The sequence below is a fragment of the Mustela lutreola genome, chromosome 13, assembly GCF_030435805.1.
Source record: "Mustela lutreola isolate mMusLut2 chromosome 13, mMusLut2.pri, whole genome shotgun sequence".
Taxonomy (NCBI): Eukaryota; Metazoa; Chordata; class Mammalia; order Carnivora; family Mustelidae; genus Mustela; species Mustela lutreola.
Genome location: NC_081302.1, coordinates 19,555,804 through 19,580,915, shown reverse-complemented (window position 1 = coordinate 19,580,915; position 25,112 = coordinate 19,555,804). Strand labels below are relative to the sequence as shown.

The 25,112-nt window shown below is 33.3% G+C and overlaps 1 long non-coding RNA gene across 1 annotated transcript; it reads left to right on the top strand.

Moving 5' to 3' along the window:
• The first annotated feature begins 305 nt into the window (after positions 1 to 305).
• LOC131813869 (uncharacterized) lies at positions 306 to 16,828 on the top strand. Its single transcript, XR_009347019.1, has 3 exons — positions 306 to 419; positions 16,111 to 16,219; positions 16,589 to 16,828. It is a non-coding gene; the product is annotated as an uncharacterized LOC131813869 (long non-coding RNA).
• The last annotated feature ends 8,284 nt before the right edge of the window (positions 16,829 to 25,112 follow it).

Below are 25,112 nucleotides of genomic sequence, written 5' to 3'. Positions count from 1 at the left end.
ACTAGAAGACAATATCTAGAAAGATTTGGGAAATGTAGAAAGTATGGAACTAAGAGTGCCTCTGAAAGGTTTAAACAAGATAGCCACTGGATTCTTAGAACTAAGAGTTCTAGTCCATTGTGAAGCTAGTTGAAAGATTGATTCTCTAGTTAATTAACTATCAGGGACAATTATAGTAGTGAAAATTAGAATTAAAAAGATTAAATTCAGTCCAAGACCCTATAATAGTTATACAGATGCTTCAGCAGAAACCTCACAGTCATATGATTTCAAGTGAGGTCACATGTTTTTAGAATAGCTTTCAGCAGCTTTGGAACTTTATGTCTTTTGTTGGTTAAGACCAACAACTTGCATTCCTTCTGACAATACAGCCATGTTTTTCAGACGTGGGATTCAGAGTTCTGGCTGGACTCGTAAAGGTAAGACTGAAGTTAATTACTGATTAAGAGTAGAGGACTTGGGAGCACCTGGGTGCCTCAGTCAGTTAAGCATGTGACTCTCAATTTTGGCTCAGGTCAGGATCTCAGGATAATGGGATCAAGTCCACCACCTCAAGCACCATGCTCAGCAGGGAGTCTGCTTTAGATTCTCTCTCTCTCCCACCTGCCCTGTGGTGTGTTTTCTCTCTCTCTCTTAAATAAATAAATAAATCTTTTTTTTTTTTTTTTTTTAAATAGGGGAGGACTTGGGTTTACTGAGATAAACATTTTTTTCTAATTAGATAAAATTATGCGAGGAAAGTAAACGTGTTGGAAAGTATAAAGTGTATTCAATATCAGAGATTAATGTACCATATTAGCAGAGAGAAAGAAGTCATGTTTTTTTAAAATAATTCAATAGACTCTTAAGCCCTAAAATTCAGCTAAATCCTATTGAAGAAATCTCCTATTTGAAGCAGTCTCAAAAAAATGGAAGCCTGAACAATCGCAGACTTTTTACCCAAAATCATGTGGAATTCCTTCCCCAAAGCTACTTATTTGAAATAAAACCTTTGAATTAAAGAAAAGTTCAGGAGGACATTTCTATGATAAGAAAATAATTCTATATTTAGTTGAGAAACATTTTATAAAGTATTATAATATTTCTATGCAATTGGTAAATATTTTCCTGACTATAATTTAGACTGTCAGATTGCAAAAAAAAATTGAAAAAACCCTAGGAGAAATATGAATGGATCTATCATATTTAAAGGGACAAGGACTGATACAGATTTTGTTACTGAACAAACCTAGTCTTCTGTGTTCAAGGAATGTCTAACAGCACAAAATTGTGTTATTTTTATATTTAATTTTTTGTTTCTTTTAATTCTGTACTATATTATAAAACCAAAATAAAGCTATCATAGTACAAGTTTTAATGCTAAAAATATATTTGACAGTTATAGTTTCCTTATCTTTTAATCATAACAAATATAATTGCATTTTTCATCTAAATTTACACTTGTACAAAAAAATGCATTTCCTTGAGACACTATCTTGTCCTAGACTAGGAGCTATGTGAGCTATAGAAAGATTCAAGGAAATCTAAAGTACTATCTACACAATTCACCAGAGGATATGTATCTTTAAAGGAAAAATTGAAACAGTTCTCAATATTAAGGGTTTTCTTAAAAGGGCTTAAAAAAACAAAGTAAGTATTTTCAGCTCTTTGAGCCATCTGGTCTCTGTTACAACTACATGACTCTGCTACTGTTAACATAAGAGCAGCTATAGACAATATTTTGAAAATAGGTGTGGTCTTAATTTCTTAATTAAGTAGAACTTATGTTAAGTATTCTTATCACACATACACAAAACATAGTAATGGGAAACATCGCAGGAGGGAACTTTGGGATGTGATGAATCTGTCTGTGGGCTTATTGATAGTGATGGTTTCACAGGAGCGTACTTATCCCCAAATTGATAGAGTCATGTATAGTGAATATGTATAACTTTTTACATATCAGTAATTGCCCAATTAAGTGTTTTAAGAAGTAACATTAAAAAATAAGTATGCTGTGTTTCAATAAGACTTTAATATAGTATGGATTTCACCCATGGGGTACAGTTAGTCTATCTCTGATCTACATGAATATTTCCAAGTGGATTGAATACTCTTTAAATAGTTCTTAGTATTCCATGAAAGAAAACATTATTGATGTTAAAGGCAGGTTTCAATTAGATTATAAGCTGAAACAAGTCTTTAAAAATTGAGATTTGCCTAGGAAAGAAAGAATAGCAAAGACTTGGGTCTAAAGAAAAATTAACAAAATTGTGGTGATAGAGATCATACCACGAAACTGGCCCAGTTGCCAAAAAGAAACTTTTGATGAGGAGCAAAAGAAATAAGAACTGGTTCTGAGTATTTCTTTCTTTCACTTTCTACTTCTAAGTAATAAGTTATGTCATCTCTGCCACGGGTTTCTGGAACTTTAACAGTCACACTTTTTTCAAGAGTTCTTTCTCCTTTTTCTGAATGGCATTTCCTACTAAAAAAAAAAATCTACAGCTTCCATGTCAGTGGACAATTGTGGCCTAAATATGAAGACCAACTGCCTCTATAGTGGAGAATGGTCTAGTGACTATGGTCAAGAACCATCAAAGCATCAATGATTCATTCTCTTCTCAGGTCTTAACCTGGAATTCTTTCTTTACAGCAAAAAGAAAGAAGATAAAAGCCCCCACAGCAAAAGGGACAGAACAGTGTTTATTTAGCCCAGGTAACAGAGAAGAGCTGGCCAGGATACAGAACACTGACATTAGATCAGCACAGAGAACTACAGCAGTTCAGTCACAGCCAGCAAAAGGTCACCCCCCAGGGTAATAAATAACCAGCAATAGTGTGATTTTTGGAGGAAGTAACCTTTTCTAATACAATGAGGAAATGCTCATCTTTACAGTAAAGTCAACTGCAGGGAAGAGATAAGTAAGTTTTACCAAACAGTAAGTTATCTGCAACAAGGCACTGGCATGACAAAGGCTCTTGACCTGTGTTAGGAATTTCATGGGGTATATAAAGAAGAGCAGAAAAAGTGGTGGAAAAAAGACAGTCTGGGGCAAACCAAAAAGAGGTATTTTTCTTAATCACATGAGACAAGATTTTCACAAGGCCCTGACCAAGATAGTCTAAAGATTTCCCTGAGCTTGACTAAATTTAGACAGGTTTCTTCTAGACTTTAGGCCCTGGCCTCCCTTTTCTTAGAGCATTTTCTTTAGCAAACTTGTAATTGCACATTCTCTGATCCTTTGAAAGATAAATCCTTTTAAAAAAACTCTTGCCAGTTTTATAACTCAAGAATGTCTTTCTCAAGGGCCCAGGAGGCAGTGCTTTGAAGTGTAAACATGAAGGAAGATAGAGCTGCTATCTCCCAATCTTCACTGGGCACCTATCTCCAACTTATAAAATTACTTCCTGTCATGAAGTTAGAAGAAAGTTTATTTTCTTTCAGATAAAGCCAATTAGCAAAATCAGATGGTCTATGATTTCTGCACCTCACTTATTTTTTTTTTAAATATTTATTTATTTAAAAGAATGAGAGAGAGAGAGAGAGAGAACGAGCCAGAGGAGGAGAGGGAGGAGGGATATCCAAGCAGTCTCTGTGTGGAACAGGTAGCCTTTATGCAGGACTCAGTCCCAAATCATGAGATCATGACCTGAGCCAAAACCAAGGGTCACACGCTTAACTGACTGTGCCACCCAGATGCCTCTCTGTACCCCAGTTCTTAAAAACTCTTCCACTCTCTTTGTTTTAGCAAAGCTGAATTCAGACTGTGTCTGGTCTCTATTCCCTATTATGATAGACTCACATAAAATCTTCCATAACTGTTTCACTTTGGTGCACTTTGCTTTCATGGTCCTTTGTAAGAAGTTAAAAACAAAAATGAAAGTCCTCTCTTTATTATGTAATTATGATAATTAAAGCAGGAAAAGTTAATTTCTTAAGATAATAATTGATGTCTAATTTCTGCCACATTTTCCTATTTATCTGAGTCACCATGAAAACTGTTGGCTTTATTACCTCAGGAAGTTAGTCCTGATTGACTTGATGCAGAATTCACCTGAAACTGGCTTTTCCCTGCCTCAAACCCTAAACTATATAAAAAGTTTATACTAGGAGCAAAGGAAGGGGGCGGGTACCCATTTGAGAAGAGAGGCAGAAGCAGAGAAAGAAGGGAAAGTTAAGATTTCCCCACACTGTATAGGAAATGCAGTTCTGGGGCTCCGTAAGAAATGATGACTAGACCTTGGGTATTTTATTGTACTCCAGGAAAGTGATAGGATCTGTAATGCAGTGGGCAAATAGAAGACCTAATTTAAAACAAACAAAAAATACAAGAAAGCTCTTCAATGAAGGATGCCCAGTAATGTCAAGTAATCCCAAGACACCAGCCTAGCACAGAAAAAAAAGATCAGATATACTCGAGGAACTATGTGACATTGAGCAACACACACTCCCATAATCAAAATGTGCACCAAAGACCAGAGAAACCAGTTTCTTTTTTTGCTCTAATATTCTTCTTCCAAAGATCTTTGTACAGTTCTAGAGGAAAGGAAGAATCTCCAGTGCCTGAAGTTGTATTTCTCATAGTCCTGGCAAAATAGTGGTTTAGATTTTGATTCAACATGACCTAAAGAATGTAAAGTAAAGTGACATTTCTGCACAGCTCAGTTTGTGGATTCAGGTTTATACCCCCTATAATAACAGTAGTTTCAAAATATTAAGATTTTTTTAATAATATTTCACATGCATTAACATATTTTTACCAGGAGGTTATAAAGTAGGTATAGATTTTACACTATATAGATTTTACAGATAATGAAAATGAGGAATAGAAAAGTTAACTAAGAAAAATTATGGTATAGAACAGTGTTTAATCTATGAATGGTTGTCATTTCATCCTACAGGCTTAGTCTTTCAGAGTTAACATTTTCATTTTTTGTGTGTTAAAAATACCAAGACAAGACCACAATTAAGAATTTATTTATAACCTCTATTTTTATCTACAAGAGAATATGAAGCAGTATATCAGGCATGCTTATAAAATTAATTATAGATGATCCAATGTCTATGGCTCATTGGGTGCCCCCCACGTTTATGCACGCAGGTGCACATGCACGAGTGTGTACGCATGCACACACACACACACACACACACACACACCCCTTACTGGATTTGTGCCTCTAGATAGGAAACATCCATTACACCAGTGAAAGAGGTTAACAGCAAAAGCAAGGGGAAAAGAGCTCTTAATCTTCCGAAGTATATATCTCAAATGCACTGTGCCAGGTATAAAGCTAATCAATAAAAAACACAAGAAAGAAAAGAGGAAGAGAGGAAGAAAGGGAAGGACGGAGGGGACACAAAGAAAGAAAAGAAAAGAGGGAGGGATGGAGGGAAGGAAGGAAGGAAGGAAGGAAGGAAGGAAGGAAGGAAGGAAGGAAGGAAAAAGTTCACTAAAGGAAAAAGCGTCCTTTCCTCCTGCTTCCCTCGTTCTTCTGCTGGGCTAAAGAAAGAATCAGTGGAGGAAGGGAAGACAATCAGGACTAAAACTAGATTGTCCACACAAGTTTCCCAGAAAATAAACTGATGGCATCGTGTCACAACAGCCTCAATAAAAAGGTTTGGGGTGAAAAAGAGTAGGGAAAGACTGAGCGTCCTGAATTTATTGCCAAACAATTAAAATTAAGCAAGAAACATGGGAAGATTCCTCTCTAAGATCTCCGCTATTGAAGTTCATTAAGACATTCATGTGGGGAACAGTTACTACATATGATTCACCTGGTATACTTACTCTTATTTAAATATAGTCTTTCAGAAACCATTTAATTTGCAAATTTGTCCACACATCAGAACATGAAAAGAAAAAAAAAGAAAAAAGTGGACCCTAAAATAATAATTATTAAAATAAACTTATATCACTGCCCAAGTTATTGCTTTAAAATAAAATAATTGATCAATAATATACAGAAATAGCACAATTTCTGGAATATATTCTTACATTTTTTCACTCCTTCAAATTCATATTCATCTAATAATTTCTTTCAGGCAATATATAAATAATTATATATAACATGAGAGTATTCTTTCATGCAGGAGTGTGTAATGCAGGTAAAATGACTATTGTTAATATTTTAAATTTAAAAATATATTGAAAGACTGGCAAAAAAACCCAAAATCATCTTGATTTTTTAAAGTTTTTATTAAATTTCAGTTAGTTAACTAAAATTTTTTAATAAATGTAACTTGCAATAACTTTTAATACAGATGGTCCCCAACTATTCTAATCCAATTTAGGATTTTTTAACTTTACAATGGTTCAAAAGAAATATGCATTCAAAAGAACCTGCACATCACATTTAAAGTTTTACTCTTTTCCTGGGCTAGTGATACACCATAAAGACTCGTGATGCAGGGCAGTGGCAGTGAGCCAGGGCTCCCAGGCAGCTTCCTGATCATGAGGGCAAACAACTGAGATACTTACAATCACTCTGTATCTATATAGTCATTCTGTTTTGACTTGAAGTGCAGTATTCAATAACTATATGAGAGAGTCAACGTTTTATTACAAAATAGACTTTATGTTAGATGATTTTGTCCAACTGTAGGCTAATGTAAGTGTTCTGAGCATGTTTAATTTAGACTAGGCTAGGCTGTAATGTTTGGTAGGATAGGCATATTAAATGCATTTTGGGGGATGCCTGGATGGCTCAGTTAGTAGAGAATGTGGTTCTAGACATCAGGTTTGTAAGACTGAACTCCATTTTGGAGAGAGAATTTATTTAATAAAAAACAATCCATTTTTGACTGATGATATTTTTCAATTTACAATGGATTTATTGTGATAGAACCGTATTATAAGTCCAGGAAGATCTGTATATTGAAAAAAATCTTATATGAGTGGCAGAACAATATATAAAAAATAAGGCAAGAAAAGAAGAGGAAACCCTCTCACAATTCAGATTGGGTTTACTCCAGCAAACAGTATTGCCACGAAATCAGCCTTATATGCAAAATCACTTCACAATTATACAAGGTAAGAGTATAGTCATCACTTTATGTGCACATCAGAGTATAGAATATAGAATAAAAGCTGTATTTGTTAATAATGGAGTGTGTTAAATATGTTAAATACATTATAGTTTTAGGAAAATGTGAAGTTATAAAATGCACAATTGCTATAAAATGAAAAGATAAGTTAAATACAAAAAAGAGCAGCAATTTTAAATCAAATCCAATCTACTCATTTGATGATTCAGAGATGAAAATCAAATCACTTAAAAGTCATTTTATCACAACAAATTTATGAGGCCAGCATTAGCTTTATACCACAATCAAACAAGACAGTAGAATAAAATGAAACTGATCTCTCATGAATTTAGATTCAAAAACCCTCAACAAAATTTGAGCATTTGAGTTCAGCAATGTATAAAAAGAATAGTACAACAAGACTATGTTGGCTTTACTTCAGATATGCAGGATTGATTTAATATTTGAAAAATAATAAATGTAATTTACTATATCAATATTCATTTATAAATACCTTCAGAACATGAGAATAGAGTAGATATTTTCTCTATCTCACAAGGAGCATGTACAAACAACCTATAGCTAGCACCATACATACTGTACAACTGAGAAATTCTACTTTTAGGCATATATCCCAAATAAATAAAAACTTATTTTCAGACAAAAAGTTATGCATGGATATTCATAAAACCTGAATAAAAGCCAATGTCAAAAATGACACAGACTGCATAGTTGCATATAACTTTCAATAAATAACATAATTCTAAAAATGAAGAACATATTAGTGGTTTTTAGCTTTAGGGTTTTAGAGGGGCAGAGTCAGTGTGACTATAAAGGGATAGTAGGACCAAGTCTTACAGTAATGGTAAAATTCTTCTGTTCTTGAGTTTTGTGGTAATTGTAGGAAGCTATACATGGAATAAAGTTACATAGAACTACACACACATCCATGCACAGCAAATGCATGTACAACTGGTGAAATATAAATAATTCTAAATAAATTTTATATCAAGGTCAATTTTCTGGCTTTGATAATTGTATTATCATAGGTAAGACACTACCACTGAAAGAAGTTAAGTGAAGGGTGCATAGGATTTCCCTTAAATTTCTTCACACCTTCCTACGAATCTAAAATTCTTTAAAATAAATTGTTTATAAAAATCAATTTTAGGTAGTAAAATATAATGTAAAAGGTAAAATATTTAGTATTACATGCATGTTTGAACAATTTTAAATATATATTAAAAACACTTTAGATTATGAAATAATAAATATCATTCCATCTATAAACATGTCAACATTTGTAAACATTTCTAAACTGATTCTAGCTCCCAAATATAGCAAGCATGAATAGAAGGATTATTTTATCAGACAATGGACTTCACTACAGATTTTGAGTTTAAGTTTCCCCTTAAAAAAAAAAAAATGCTTTACCCTAGTCAGAATGGAATTTCTTTGGGAGTGGTAAAGGATTATAATTTCAGAAAGAGCATGTCCTTTGGTGTGTATGTTGAGGGGAGTGGGAAGTGTATGAATGTGGTGGAGCTGTTACAACTCAAAACATAATGCCAATAGTAGCAAAAAAATAAGTATTTTTCAGAAATCCTCAAAATGAAATTATACTGTAGAAAATGTATGTATTCTAATTTCTCACTAGCTTTCCCATGGTACAAAGAATGCTTGGAGCTGACCCAGTGACTAAAATAGTTTATTCCTTTGAAAGAATAAGTATCACATGCATTATTGCAATATATTTTCCTTCTTGTATTGCCAGTAAGAATATTTTTGTTCATTTTATTTTGGCAGCACCAGGAATAAAATGTAATAATTTTTCATAAAATATTTCAACTAAACAGATTCTGTCTTCAAAGAATGTACAAGGAGTAAGCTGATAATTTTAGATTAAATACCAAGATGACTCAATGTATATGTATATATTCATTCATTTATTATGACTCATTATTAATTCTCCATTATCCTAAAAGTATAAGTAGTTCGTCTCAGTTGCTTTCTTAAGCACTGTTGCAATTTTTAATTACATATTTGTAGAACAAAAATGAATGTACAAGTGGAGGAAATATCTGAAGAATGTACCAAAATGTATGAAATGGAAAGACACTATTGTTTCCATAGTAACAGCAGGCTTAACTGGTTGCTGTAGCACCATGGAAACTGAAGAATAAAGAATATGGAGTACATAGAAAACATAAATTTCCAAAACTAAAAGATTCATACAGGTAAATTTGGCACCTAACTATGAAGAGCTACCCTTTCCTAATTCTACTTGGGATCAGGATCCTGTTTAGTCTTAACAGACCTTGGGTTAGGAAAACTAGAAAAAACTATTGTCCCAATTTTTATAAGAGCTGCACTAGTTCATTGTTAAAATGTGTCTGGCTGATCTCTATGACAGTTGTAAGGATTACGTAAAATGAGATAATATATGAGAAAGTGCTCCATAAATTTTAAGGAGTTATACAAATTCATCACTGTTATTCTTCCAAATCTTGATAATTAAAGTCTGTCACTTCTCTTGTTAGTAATACCACCAATTCTTGTATGTGTCTGCTAAAAAAAAAAAAAAGTTATTTTGATTATTTTATTTTGCACAGAAAGTTTGTTTCTTTAAATTTTTTTCCCCAAATATTTAAGTCTAGCTTTCTCTTTTTACACTAGGATAACTAAAAATTAATACAGAGATTACATGATTAATGCAATGGATGAAAAAACGGATGGAGCCTTAGACCTGTGGCCAATTTTCTTAGGGTAGAAAAAATTAGTTGAATCTGATGGTCCAGCACCATAACATATAATTTCTTAGCTTTTTACGTGCAAGTCTGATATAATGGAATACGTTTTAGATTAAGTTTCTTTACATGATGATTTAATTTAAATAAGAAAATAATGTTTGGGCATTGCTTTACATATTTAATTTTAAATACAATGTTCCATTATACTTTTTCTCCCACTATATAAAAAGCATAGGGAATTTTATGTGAGTCTGAGTGACATGGTTAAATGTTACTTTTACATTTACCTCCTTTCTCTCTGCCTGCCTCTCTGCCTACTTGTGATCTCTCTGTCAAATAAATAAAATCTTAAAAAAAATCTGAGTTAATTTTCTCAAAACAATAGAAAGAATCATGTTAAAACCACTCTTAGTTTTAATGACATGGAAACAGAGAATAGTGGTTAAGCATTTAGAGTCTGGAGATATACTGTGTGGCTATCAATCCATTTCTGGTGCTTACCATTTCTGAGATGGGATAAATTCTTTTGCTCTCTGCCTCATTTTACCACTGTAAATAAGGGATCATAGTAAGTACATTACAGTTGATTTCAAGACTAAACAAACTAAAATGTCAAAAATAATTAGAAAATAAAATGTCATGTGTCTAGCATGAAAAAGTTGCAGAGTGAGTGATCATTATTATTTGGGAAACATTCATCTTTATTTACAAATATTTCAGTTTTGCTGGGCAAGAAAAGACACTGCTAAAGATGAAGGATAGAGGAACCAGAAAAGACTTCAAATTAGCCAAAGGAATATTGAAAAAGAAAGCCAAAGTTGGTGGCATCACAATTCCAGACTTCAGGCTCTATTACAAAGCTGTCATCATCAAGACAGCATAGTACTGGCACAAAAACAGACACATAGATCAATGGAACAGAATAGAGAGCCCAGAAATAGACCCTCAACTCTATGGTCAACTAATCTTCAACAAAGCAGGAAAAAATGTCCAATGGAAAAAAAGACAGTCTCTTCAATAAATGGTGTTGGGAAAATTGGACAGCCACATGCAGAAAAATGAAATTGGACCATTCCCTTATACCACACACGAAAACAGACTCCAAATGGATGAAGGACCTCAATGTGAGAAAGGAATCCATCAAAATCCTTGAGGAGAACACAGGCAGCAACCTCTTCAACCTCAGCTGCAACAAATTCTTCCTAGGAACATCGCCAAAGGCAAGGGAAGCAAGGGCAAAAATGAACTATTGGGATTTTATCAAGATCAATAGCTTTTGCACAGCAAAGGAAAAAGTTAACAAAACCAAAAGACAACTGACAGAATGGGAGAAGATATTTGCAAACGACATATCAGATAAAGGACTAGTGTCCAAAATCTATAAAGAACTTAGCAAACTCAACACCCAAAGAACAAATAATCCAATCAAGAAATGGGCAGAGGACATGAACAGACATTTCTGCAAAGAAGACATCCAGATGGCCAACAGACACATGAAAAAGTGCTCCATATCACTCAGCATCAGGGAAATACAAATCAAAACCACAATGAGATATCACCTCACACCAGTCAGAATGGTTAAAATTAACAAGTCAGGGAATGACAGATGCTGGCGAGGATGCAGAGAAAGGGGAACCCTCCTACACTGTTGGTGGCAATGCAAGCTGGTGCAACCACTCTGGAAAACAGCATGGAGTTCCTCAAAATGTTGAAAATAGAATTGCCCTATGACCCAGCAATTGCACTATTGGGTATTTACCCTAAAGATACAAACGTAGTGATCCGAAGGGGCACGTGCACCCGAATGTTTATAGCAGCAATGTCCACAATAGCCAAACTATGGAAAGAACCTAGATGTCCATCAACAGATGAATGGATCAAGAAGATGTGGTATATATACACAATGGAATACTATGCAGCCATCAAAAGAAATGATATCTTGCCATTTGTGACAATGTGGATGGAACTAGAGCATATCATGCTTAGCGAAATAATTCAAGCAGAGAAAGACAACTATCATATGATCTCCCTGATATGAGGAAGTGGTGATGCAACATGGGGGCTTAAGGGGGTAGGAGAAGAATCAATGAAACAAGATGGGATTAGGAGAGAGACAAACCATAAGTGACTCTTAATCTCACAAAACAAACTGAGGGTTGCTGGGGGGAGGGGGGTTGGAAAAAAGGAGGGTGGGGTTATGGACATTGGGGAGGGTATGTGCTTTGGTGAGTGCTGTGTAAACTGTGTAAACCTGGTGATTCACAGACCTGTACCCCTGGGGATAAAAATATATTATATGTTTATAAAAAATTAAAAATTAAAAAAAAGAAATCTAAGCAAAAAGATGACAAATAATCATATGAAAAGATGTTCCATATCATGGGGTCATCCGGAAAATGCAAATTAAAACAACAATTATATAGCCATTAGCTATTAGGAGAGCCAAAATAAGAAATACTGGCCAAATGCTGGCAAAATGAAGAGCAACAAAAATTTTCATTCATTGCTATTTAGAATGCAAAATGATACAGCTACGTTGAAAGACAGTTTGGAGCTTTCTTACAAAACTAAACACACTCAAAATTAATGTCTTTAAATTTCACTTATTTTACCTTATACTGGTAAGATGTTATTTTTGATATACACTTCAACTTTTATAATTGTGATATTAATGTAAAAAGCAAGCCTATTATAGTCCCAAAACCGAATGTGACCTAATCTATAGATGCCAAGAATTGGTGGGTTCCAACCAGACAGGTTCAGAGGGAAATTACTGGATAGAAAGCATACAGGAACTATAAGACTCTGGTATGAATATCTAGGAGATGGTGCCATACAGTAGTAGCATCCAAAGGACACAAAAAACAAGGGAGTTGCAGAGATAGAAGGCCATGAACATCTTGGGAATAAATCCATACACTGTCTTACTTTCTTAACGTTAGAAGAATAAAGATTTACATACTTAAAAACATTTAAGTTACACAACCAAATAAATGTATATAATATATTCATATACTTTTCTGAAGTCAGGGACAATGTATTTTTCACTTCAATGTTGTGTACTTTATTTGTGAATGAAAGAATACATGAGTGAGTTAATAATTGTCAGTTCTTCTAGAAATATACTCTCTCACTCTAATCAGTAGTCCTTTGAGTTAAACAGGTCTGCAATTAAGTATAGAAAATTAAAGAAACAATTCACTAATTTTCATATATCTGAAGGAATATGATAGATAATGCTGAATGAATTTAATACAATAATTTTGGAATGTAGTTTGCTATTAAAAATATATCAGGGCTTTACATAGAATTTAAAATTCATGATAAATAGGAAGTTTTCACTAATTGACAAAAATGAAAGCTGCAAACGTTTGAATCAGTAAAATTAATTTGACAGTTCAGCTATCATTCTATAAAGTGAATAGCCTTTTCAAAGCAATTAATTAAAGGTGCCTTGTAAAAGAGAACTATATCTATGTATTCATAAATAAATTTATAATTAAACCAAAATAACTTTATGGAATATTGATGTAAAATTAATTTGTTTTGTATTTTTAAAATACTGACCATATATATTTTTATTGAATTCCAAATTTAACATGTTATCAAAGTGTATTTTATTCTTTCAGGTGTAATAATAAATGGAATAACTTTCTTCTCTTTCTGCTATTTTGTTATTAGTGTAGAGAAATGCTACAACTTCTGGGTATTTCATATCCTGCAACTTTACTGAATTCCTTTATTACTTCTATTAGTTTTCTGATTGAATCTTTAGGGTTTTCTCCATATAATTTAATGTTATCTGTACATAGTGAAGGTTTAACTTCTTCCTTACCAATATGGATGCCTCTTATTTTTTTTTTTTTCTTGTCTGATTGCTATGGCTATGACTTCCAGTACTATGTTGAATAAAAGTAGTGAGAGTTGACTTCCTTGTCTTGTTCCTTATCTTAAAGTAAAAGCTCTGTTTTTCACCATTGAGTATGATATTAGATAGAGTTATGTTCCCTCTAAACCTACTTTGTTGTGAATTTTTATGAAGAACAGATGTTGAATTTTGTCAAATGGTTTTTCTGCATCTATTGAGGTAATTATATGATTTTTATTCTTTGCTTTATCGATGTAGTATATTGCAATGACTGATTTGCAAATATTGAACCACACTTATATCCCAGAAATAAATGCCACTTGATCATGGTGAATGATTCCTCTAATATATTGTTGAATACAAATGATATATCTGATAAGGAGTTAATATTCAAAATATATAGAGAGCTTATACAACTCAATACACAAAAAAAAAAAATCCCAAATAATCCAATCCAATTGATTTTTAATGGACAAAATACCTGAATAGACATTTTTTCCAAAGAAGACATACAGACGGCCAACAGTCACATGAAAAGATGCTCAGCATCATTAATCATCAGGGAAATGCAAACAAAACCACTGACTCCTATCAGAATGGATAAAACACAAGAAAAACACAAGAAATAAAAAGTGTTGGCAAGATGTGGAGAACAAGGAACCCTCATGCACTGTTGGCAGGAATGTATATTGGCACAGCCACTGTGAAAAACAGCATGGGAGTTCCACAAAAAATTAAACATAGAACTAGCCTATAATCCAGCAATTGTTCTACTGGGTATTTATCCAATGAACACAAAATCACTAATTCAAAGGAATACATATGCCCTATATGTATCACAGCATTCTTTACAATAGCAAAGATATGGAAGCAACATAATGTCCATTGAAAGATGAAAGAATATATATAGAATTCCATATGAAGTGGAATTTTATACAGACATAAAAAAGGATGAGTTCTTGCCATCTGCCATAATATGGATGGACCTAGAGGGTATTGCACTAAGTGAAATAAATCAGACTGAGAAAGACCAATACTGTATGATTTCACTCATATGTGGAATCTAAAAGACAAACGAATGAACGGATAAGCCAAAAGCAGAATCAAACATATAATTACAGAAGACAAATTAATGGTTGCAGGGAAAGGGGGAGGAAGTTATGGGGATGGACAAAATGGGTGAGGAGGGGAAGGAAATATAGGCTTCCAGTTGCAGAATAACTAAGTCATGGGAAGGGTGCCTGGGTGGCTCAATAGGTTGTGAATCAGACTTTCGATTTCAGCTCAGGTCTTGATCTCAGGGTCGTGAGTTCAAGCCCTGCATAAATAATAATAACAACAACAACAAGAACAATAACAACAATAAGCCATGGAAATAAAAAGCACAGTATAGGGAATATTTGTCAATGATATTGTAATAACATTTTATGGTGACAGATGGTAGCTACACTTGCAGTGAGCACATTATAATGTATAGAGAAATTGAATCACTACATTTTGCACCTAAAACTAACATAACATTGTGTCCACTATATACACCTTTAAAAAATTTAAAAAAAAAATTAAATGTGTTTCCTATAAGATACATGTTAGAAAGAATAAATATTAATACAAATTGGACACGGCAGAGAATTCTCTTTTTAGGAGATTTATTTCACAAGTTTAGACTCATTCTATTCTCATCTTAGTTTAACTTCACTTTCAAAATATGTCAATTAGCAAAAATCAAAATTAAATAATTCAAATTCAATAGCACACAAGTAAATGTTTACCCTGTTATTGTAGTTATCATTATCTTTACTATCATAAAAATACTGAAAGGATTATCTGAATTTTATTATAAATCTCATTTTTGCTTTTTTTTCCTGAAAAAGATGAAATAATATCAAAATATGAAGCATTCTTTCATCATCATTCCTTATTTCTTCTAGTTTTTAAAACTAGTACTAATGCCTTCAATTAATCATTTTATCCAAACAGAAATAACAAAATCACATACTTCACTTGTTCTTTCATTATGCATTTCATTATATTCTTTCATTATGATACATTATTAATGTATCAATACATTAAATTTCAACATTGTAAATAATAATTGAAGAGTCCTATAAAATCTTATGTTATAGGACAGAAACTTCATACCTCCCTGTGATTGAATAAGCACAAAACATTGGAAGTACAGTTTCAATTTCGGTCTTCTTTTCTGTTGAGGCTTTTTGTTCTTTTTTTTTTTTTTTTTTCATTTTTATAGTAACTCTAATTCATTTCAAATTATGCTCTTATTCTATTTGCCCCCAAGAGCCACTTTGTTTTCAAGAGACCATCTCATAACTACAGGAAAGTTAACTGGGTAGATGATGTATATCCATTTATTTGCTTGATGAAAACCAGTGCTTAAATATGTCCCCAGCCTATCCTCCAATGTTGTAAGCCACTACCACTCCAAAATATCACCTGTGATATGACCATTCATATTTTCCTCATAGGATGGACTGCAGTAAAGGGACGTCTCATTATTCCCTTACATTGTCATTGATAAAAAGCCTCTTAAACCTGAATTCACTCATTGAAGAAAGAGCCAACCTTATATTCATAGTAAGTGTATTTCCAAAGAATTTAATATTGATGCCTGATCATTTTATTATAGAATCAAAACACAGGTTTTGATCTGATTTGGTTAACTCTTTAAGAAATAAGAAATGGCCCTATCCATAGAAAAGATTACCTACAATTTATGGAACTACTATTTTGTTGATCCTTTTCTACTTGCATTCTCACCATTCTGTTCTAGAATTCAGGGCTGACCCATGCCAGTACTGAGACACGGAATAGTATTTTCTACTCTCCAGAAACAGGATGCTATTTTAGGAGTCTGTGTTTCTTTTACATTAGTTGTCTTCCTCTTCCACCCATTAAGCCATACCTAGTGTTAGGAACCGAAATGTGTTGTCTCAAACTTTGTAGGTTGAAATCCTAACTACAATGTGATATTGGAGGTGGTGCCTTTGAAATAATAATTGATTATGAAGCTAAAACCCACATGAATGGGATCCTTATAAGAAGAGATGTGAAAGGCTGCTCCTTCTCCCGGCTCTCCACCACGTGAGAATACAAGGAAGAAAGGCTAGATGAAAACGAGGAAGTGGGTCCTCATCAGACACTGGATCTGCAGGCACCCTGATCTTGGACTTCCAAATTTCAGAACTGGGAGTAATAAATATTTGTTGTTTAAGTTGTCCAGTTTGTGGCAATTTCTCTTAGCACTGGAACTCATACATCTAGTATTCAAACCTAGGTCAAACATCATATTTCACCCGAAGCTTCTTCTGACTTTAAAGAGCTCATTAAATTTCCTTCTGTTATGAAATTTTACAAATTTGCACATCTCATTTAATCCCTATAATGAATCTATTCTGTATGTATAAATATATCCCACTTCACAGATAGAAAACAAAATTACAGCAATTCTAGAACTTTCTCAAATCTTTCAACTGTTTATATATAGAAGGCTGTTTTTATTTAAACTAGTTTCACGGAAAAATCTCTGCACTCTTCATTATCCTAACCTGCCATCTTCCCCTCCTCCCTCCCTTCCCTCCCTCCCTCTTTTCTCTCTCTTTCTTTCTCACTTCCCCCTCCTCCCTGCCCTTCCATTTTCACATCTCTGTTTAATGGAATGCTTTTTAGTTACATGCTAACGTAGCATTCTCAATACCTAATCAGTGTGCTATTTGAAGGCAAAAAATATATTTTGTAGTATCTGTAGACAAAGCACTCAGCAAATTTCCTGGCACACAGTAGGTGCCAAATGAATATTTATTAATCTAACCTGGAAAAAGACTATGTTTGTTCAGGAAACTCTACACTGTTTATTATGAGCAAGTGTCTTTTGCTTTTCTCAAAGACTTTCCAAGAAATAAATTACTTTTGAATGCACACATTATTCCATTTTGGCCTGCCTGGAAGGATTATTTAAAGCCCTGTAACTAATATAATCAAGGTAGTGTGACTTGAAGGATGCATTTTCTGGTACAGCTCAAGAAAACATTTGGCACCTTAACTTAGCTCACTGATATGAACTAATAGGTTTAATAGTTCTGTCAGGATGCCGAAGTACTTCTCTGAGAGATGCTACAGGAATTTTTGCACACTAAAAGTAACAGATATAATTTATTATTGTCTCTATCATGTCTTAAGAAGTCTGATCTACAGGGATTCTTTTTAGTTGTTGCATTCAAAGGTGATTCCCATGTAAACAGTAAATACAAAAAGAGCATCATTGAGTATATTTGAACTCCGCAGTTAGCGGCATATCAAGTCATTTACACTTTTTGGCAGCTTCCTGGAGTATAGCAATGCTGTTTCCTGCCATTAACAGATGGAGTCTCAATATGAGCACTGCTACTGTAAAACCTACAATATGTCAGGTTAAAGATTAAGTGAAATCAGTGTTACAATTGTGTGTACTGTGCCAGTTATAAGCTTCATGAATTTACTTATTAAAGATCAAGATTTGTGACAAAAACTTCACTATGGGTAAAATGCACTATGGAAAACAAACTTACAAGCCTGATGTGAGTGACAGGTGCTATAAAATCTGCAAAACATAATGCTTCTCTGCTTTCCAAATTAAAGATGTAAAAAACAAGAACATTTTTATCGGTTGCTGTTAAGGTCGACGGACCAAGAAATTGATAGCTTCTAAAATGTTTTAAATACATATAATTGCGTACATCAACACCAAGAATTTCTTCTCCTCTTTTTCTAGGTAAATGGTTTAATCTCAAGCAGCATTGTTTTAATATTCATAAATTTCACTGGATATGTTGTTTAAAATATGTGGACTCGAGATACTTATTTTCTCTTTGTATTTAAACTCAAATGTCTTGTAATAATGCAAAGGATTGGGTTGTCAAATCAGACTCAAAAAATCAGAGAACTTGACCATCATCAAGATATATTAATAGTTTTGAGCACTGGGTGTTATATGCAACTGATGAATCACTAAACTCTGCCTCTGAGACTAATCGTACACTATATATTAAACTTTAAATAAAATTTAAAAAAAGATTAACAGTTTTAATGATCTAATCAATAAAGAGACACAGGTGAAACCTGTAAGAGGTCTAGGCATTCCTTCCTTCATGTATCAGACATATGATCTTTGGCCCAGTGTAATGAATGGGATCCCTAACAAGGTATATGGATTATTACTTCACAGCAGAGCAGATAGGTTATGAAACAGCTCTATTTATATTCCAGATGTTGTAGAGCTTATGTAATATTGTACAGAAAGCCATATGTCATAATTTTGTTGATCCAAGGCTTTTTGACATAAATAATGCTAAACCAAGGGTATCCTGCTCAAAGCATTTCAAAAACTATTTCAAAGCATTTCAAAAAATATCTTTGCCTATTTACAGGAGGATAATCATTAGCAAGTTCGTTAAGAGATTAGGTTTGTCATTTGCCTTCTTCCCTTCCAGGTAGCAGCCCTACTTTGGGTAATCAAAGAGAAAGAAATAGATCAGTGGTCTTGAAGAATTCCATCTAGTACTTTGAAGTCTTCAAAACACTTGATTTGGTTTCAGAAATACCGGTTATTTCTGAATTTACAGTACATATTTCCATGATACCTGAAATTTATGTTACTCTTTCATGTTAACACCTTGCGATTAAAATGGTCTCATAAGCAAAAACAGAGAGAGAGAGAGAAAGAGAGAAATGGATCAGAGACTATGTGTATTACATCTCTCTTCAACTGTCAGTAAGTTCAGTGTTATTTTTAAAGAATTAGGTTATTATGGAAAACATAAAGTTACGATCTATTATGGGATAAGTGATCCCATATGTTCTATATTCAAGAAAAGAGAAAATATGAGTTACCTGGGTGGCTCAGTGGGTTAAGTCTGCCTTAGGCTCAGGTCATGATCTCAGAGTTCTGGGATCAAGCCCTGCAACCGGCTCTCTGCTCAGCAGGGAGCCTGCTTCTCCCCCTCTCTCTGCCTGCCTCTCTGCCTACTTGCGATCTCTGTCAAATAAATAAATAAAATCTTAAAAAAAGAGAGAGAGAAAATATATGAAATTACGTTTAAAACCTGAATTTATTTAGTTAAATTTAAATTTAGTATAAATGATTCCACAGTACGTTAAATATCTAATAAATTTATCAATATATACATATGCAAACTTACTTATGTAGAGTAGTATCATGTACTTCTAAAACCCTTATTATTTAAAGAAAATAAAAAACCTAAAGTTTATAGAACCATTCTGCCATTGAGCCAGATATTTTGAGGAAATGATTCTGTTTCTTCTGGAAAAAAAATTACCTAGTACAAAACACATAATTTATAGAAACAAAGTTAATCAGACTTCATCCATTCAGCCTTGTTACAGACTTTGAAAGTGTGTAATTTGCTTTCATTATTAGATAATAATAAATGGGGAACCTGGGTGGCTCAGTCTGTTAAGTGTCGGACTCCTTATTTCAGCTCAGATCATGATCTCAGGATCCTGGGATTGAGCCCGACACCTGACTCCGTGCTCAGCATGGAATCTGGTTAAGGATTCCTTCCCTCTCCCTCTGCTCTTTATCTCACTTTCTCAAATAAATAAGTAAATTTTTAAAAAACAATAAGAACAATAATAAAGGGTTTCGGGGCACCTGGGTGGCTCAGTGGGTTAAAGCCTCTGCCTTCAGCTCATGTCATGATCCCAGGGTCCTGGGATCGAGCCCCACGTCGGGCTCTCTGCTCCGCAGGGAACCCGCTTTCTCCCCTCTCTCTGCCTGCCTCTCTGCCTACTTGTGATTTCTCTCTCTCTGTCAAATAAATAAAATCTTAAAAAAAATAAATAAAATAAAGGGTTTCCATTTACTTTGTCACTATACAGAGCCCACATCACGGGTAATGTCTCTATTGCAGTCATACAAAATCCCACTTAGGAGTTTAATGCTCTGTGATTACCATCTTGAAATTCTTACTAATGTATCTTTAAATTTGTGCTCTGCATGTGACATTGGATGGGACAAAGAGGACTATCCCTAGGATTTGGATACTTAGCTCATACATAAACCTGTTCCCCACTGCTTCTCTGGTTTCCTTGGTCTGATGATCCCTGCCTGGTCTCCAAATGTACAAATTTCAAAAATTCAGGAGTAGAAATCAATACTTTCATGTCTTATTCCCCATTCTTGCCACAGCACAACAGTGGGAAAATTAAAAAAGCATATATTAGTCACTGATTCAAATCATAGGCTGCCTTTTTTTAGGACATATCACAAATGGTGTGGTAATTAGTCCTTAACAATCTATTACCCTGGGTGTACATATATAGCAAACCATTTTAATGTTGTGGATTCAAGCTGATTGATAAATTTGTTTTTCTTTTTAAAGAATATTTAATTCAAGTTGGAGTATTACACTATTTTTTCTGCTTTATGTCAGTTTTTTTAGATAGAATTTTTACCAGCTAAAATTTTCTGATTTTTTATATTGTTTCAGTATTATAGTAGTTTGGTTAGTACTTTGACTATGTTTTCTCTATTCATTTAAAAATCTTTTATCTTTTCCTGGATCAGAAATAGCTGATGTGTCTAGGTGAAAATTGAAGGTTATAATAGCATTCTATGGTTTTTAATTGATGAGTGCTTTTTCTGTTAATAAAGTGAGGTACAATGTCTTTAAATGATCGTGTCTTTTGAAACAGAGTGGGATAGGGAATGTTTTTAATTTAAAAATTCATTATGTTCCTGTACTATCAATTTTGCTTAGTGGCTTCTATTTTCCCTTTCTTTCCTAGTTCAGGAACATCTTCCAAATTGTTTTACTCCAACTTGCTGATCAGTAAAAATTCAATTCTAAGATTATTTTCTCTAGGTTGTGGTATTTTTGCTTTTATTATTTAAATTGCATGGTGTTTTAGAGGCAATGTTCAGAGATTAGGATTTAGGCAACCACCATTATGCTACAGAAACCTAAAATCTTATATACATTGTGACTCCTATAAGCCATTACTACTATTTAGATTTTTTTGGTTTTTGCTTTCAGTTAACATTTATTTAGATTTATGCATGTATGTGTTCCTTTCTTACTCATCAATCTTGCTAAAATTTCCATATTTCTATTTGGAATGATTCTCCTTATGCCTGAAGGAATTATTTTGGTATGACTTTCACTGCAGTTCTACAGGTATCAAATTTTTCTCTTGGAAATGTCTTTAACTTTCACTTTCAAAAAAGCTAACTTTCACTTTTGAGGGACATTTCTATTAAATTTAAACTTCTATGAAGTATCAACCCAGTGTCTCCCAGATTCCATGCTTTCATTTGGAAAATCACCTCTTAATTTTAGTGTTGCTCCTTTGAGGTAATATTACTAACACTATATTTAAGACTTTCTCTAGGTCATGATTTTTAAATTTTAATAATTTGGTATGATATGCCAAGATGTGGTTTCCCTAAAATTTGTAAGGAATGTTGAATCTCTTGGTTTATCTCTTTCATTAATTTTGGAAAATTCTCAGACCTTATTTCTCCAAGTACTATGTTTTCCCAATTGTTTGATTTTTTTCTAGAACTGCAGTTATACATGTGTCAGATCTTTTTACTGTTTCCCATATGTCTCATGTATTCCTGCTATTTTGCTCTCTATTTGGACATTTTCCCCTGATATGATTTCTAGTTCACAAAACTTTTGCAGTGACTAATCTTCTGTTAAACCCATATATGGACTTTTAATTGGGTTATTATATTTTGCAACATTTGAATTTATATTTATTTGCAACATTTAAATTTATAGCTTAACTGATCCCAATTTCTGGGGAAATTTTCTACCTTTTACATCTTTCATTTTAAAAAAATTGCAGTTATTTAAGTATCATGTACGATAACTTTAATACCCAAATTACCTATAATTATTTTTCCCTTTGCTGCTTTTATCTAAGTTTATGGACATTTGAACCAGGCATATCTGGTCCTTTTCATTTAGTAGCAGACCTTATGAAAATAAATACTTAAGTTCTAATACTTATGCCTTTATTCTGAGAGTATTGATTTTGTTTAATGGAATACTATTAGAATTAAGACAAATCATTTGTTTCTTGTTTTATTGAGATATAATTAATATATAGCATTGTCTAAACTTAAGTACTTGTTGATTTGATACACTTACTTTTGCAATATGATTACCAGCATAGAGTTAGTAACACCTGATCAGGTCACATAATTACCATTTCTTTTTGTTGTGAGAACATTTAAGATCCAAATTTCAAGTACACAACACAGGATTGTTAACTATAATCACAATACTATACGTTAGCTCCCCAGCATTTATCTTCTAACTGGATGTGTGTACTCTTGGACCAATATCTTCCCATTTCCCCCACCCCTCAGCCCTGGTACTGATAGCCATCCAGCTACTCTCTATTTTCACAACTTTTTTTTATATAACTAATATTATATAGTATTTACCTTTCACTGACTTAACTCACTTAACGTAATGCCCTCAAATTGTTACAAATGGCAGATTTTCCTCTTCTCATGGCTGAATTTTTAAAAAAGATAAAATGTTAATAACTATATGAAGCCACAAAAACTCCCATGCATTGTTATTTGCTTTTTGAAATTCTATGTTTTTGAAGGGTTTTTTTGATGATACTAAAAATTATATTTTACATTAATTTTCTTACTATTTCTGCTCATATATAGAAATGCAACTGATTTTGAGGGCACCAGAGTGGCTCAGTTAGCTAATCATCTGCCTTCAGCTGAGGTCCTGATCTCAGGGTCTCCAGACCAGTGTAGGTGTAGGGCTCTCTGCTCAAGAGGGAGTCTGTTTCTCCCTCTTCCTTCACCCCTCTCCACCCAGTACTTGTGTTCTCACTCTCTCAGATAAATAAATAAAATCTTAAAAAAAAAAACAAACAAAACCTGATATTTAAATACTGAGCTCACATCCTGCAACCTTGATAAATTAACATAATTTCTGAATGTAGACTTTTTTTTTTTTTTTTAAGATTTATTTATTTGAAAGAGAGAGACTGCCTGCATGGAATGGGAGGAGGGGCAGGGAACAGAAGAGGAGAGAATCTCAACCACACTTCCCACTGAATGCAGAGCCAGACCTGGGGTTTGATCTCACAAGGCAAAATCATGAACTGAGCCAAAATCAAGAGTTGATCCTTTAACACCCCTTGAATGTAGATTCTTTCAGATTTCATAGATATATGATCATATCCCTACAAATAACATTAGTTTTTTTCCCTGTTCCTAACATTTATACATTTTATTTCATTGCCTTATTGCACTGGGCAAGAATGCTAGCATAAAGTTAATTAAAAATGGTAATATGTGCCTTGTTTTTTAACTAATAAGAAGGGCACAGAAACAATCTGTTTTCTATTTTAATTATGCTAGTTTTAAAAAATCATAAAACAGGTGTTGAATTTTGTCAAGTGATGTTTTCTGTTTCTACTGAGATAAACCAAAGGCTTTCCTTTGTTTTTAACATATTAATACATTTAAAACACATTAACACATTTGGGATCTCATTAAAACACATTAATGCATTTGATACTAACATATTAATATGTACTAATGAGGTAAATCATACTTATTGAATTTCAAATATTCAAATAACCTTACATTCCTAGAATAAATTTTACTTATTTCTTTACATACTGATGGATTTATTTTGCTAATATCCTGTGTTTCAATATTTAAAAGATTCTTTACATCTGTATTCATGAACAATATTGGACTTTAATTTTCCTAATTTTCTTGTATTTTAGTGTCCTTGTTTTATTGTGCTATTTTTTTTTCCTGTCTCATAAAATAAATTGGAAAAATACTCTTTCCAATTCCCTGGGAAAACTGCATAAAATTAGTGGGTTTTTTTTAACTAATTTTTTTTTAAGATTTTATTTATTTATTTGACAGAGAGACAGCAAGAGAAGGAACACAAGCAGGGGGAGTGGAAAGGGAGAAGGCTTCCCACTAGCCGAAGAGCCCAATGTGGGGCTTGATCCTAGGACTCTGGGATCATGACTTGAGCAGACACTTAACAGCTGAGCCACCCAGGTGCCCCTTTTTTTAACTATTTTAGATAAAGTTGCTGGTGACCATATTTGGACCTGGAGTTTTCTTGTAAATTTTCTTTAAAATGATACAAAAATGTTCCTATTTTAATTTTTACTTTTGACCAAGTGAATTTTTCAAGAAATAAGTCCACTTCATATAAACTGGAAAACTTACTGTCATACAAGTGGCAATAACCCAAATGTTTCTCAACTGGTTAATTGATAAACTAAGGTATATTTATGCAATGAAATTCTACTCAAATAAAAAAGAATAAAACATATTTGCAATAACATGAATCTCAGCCATTATGCTGAGTGAAAGAATGCACACTCTAAGACTACATCTTGCATAACTCCATTTATGGCATTCTGGAAAAGACTAAACTATAGGGTAGTATTTGTGAGGGGC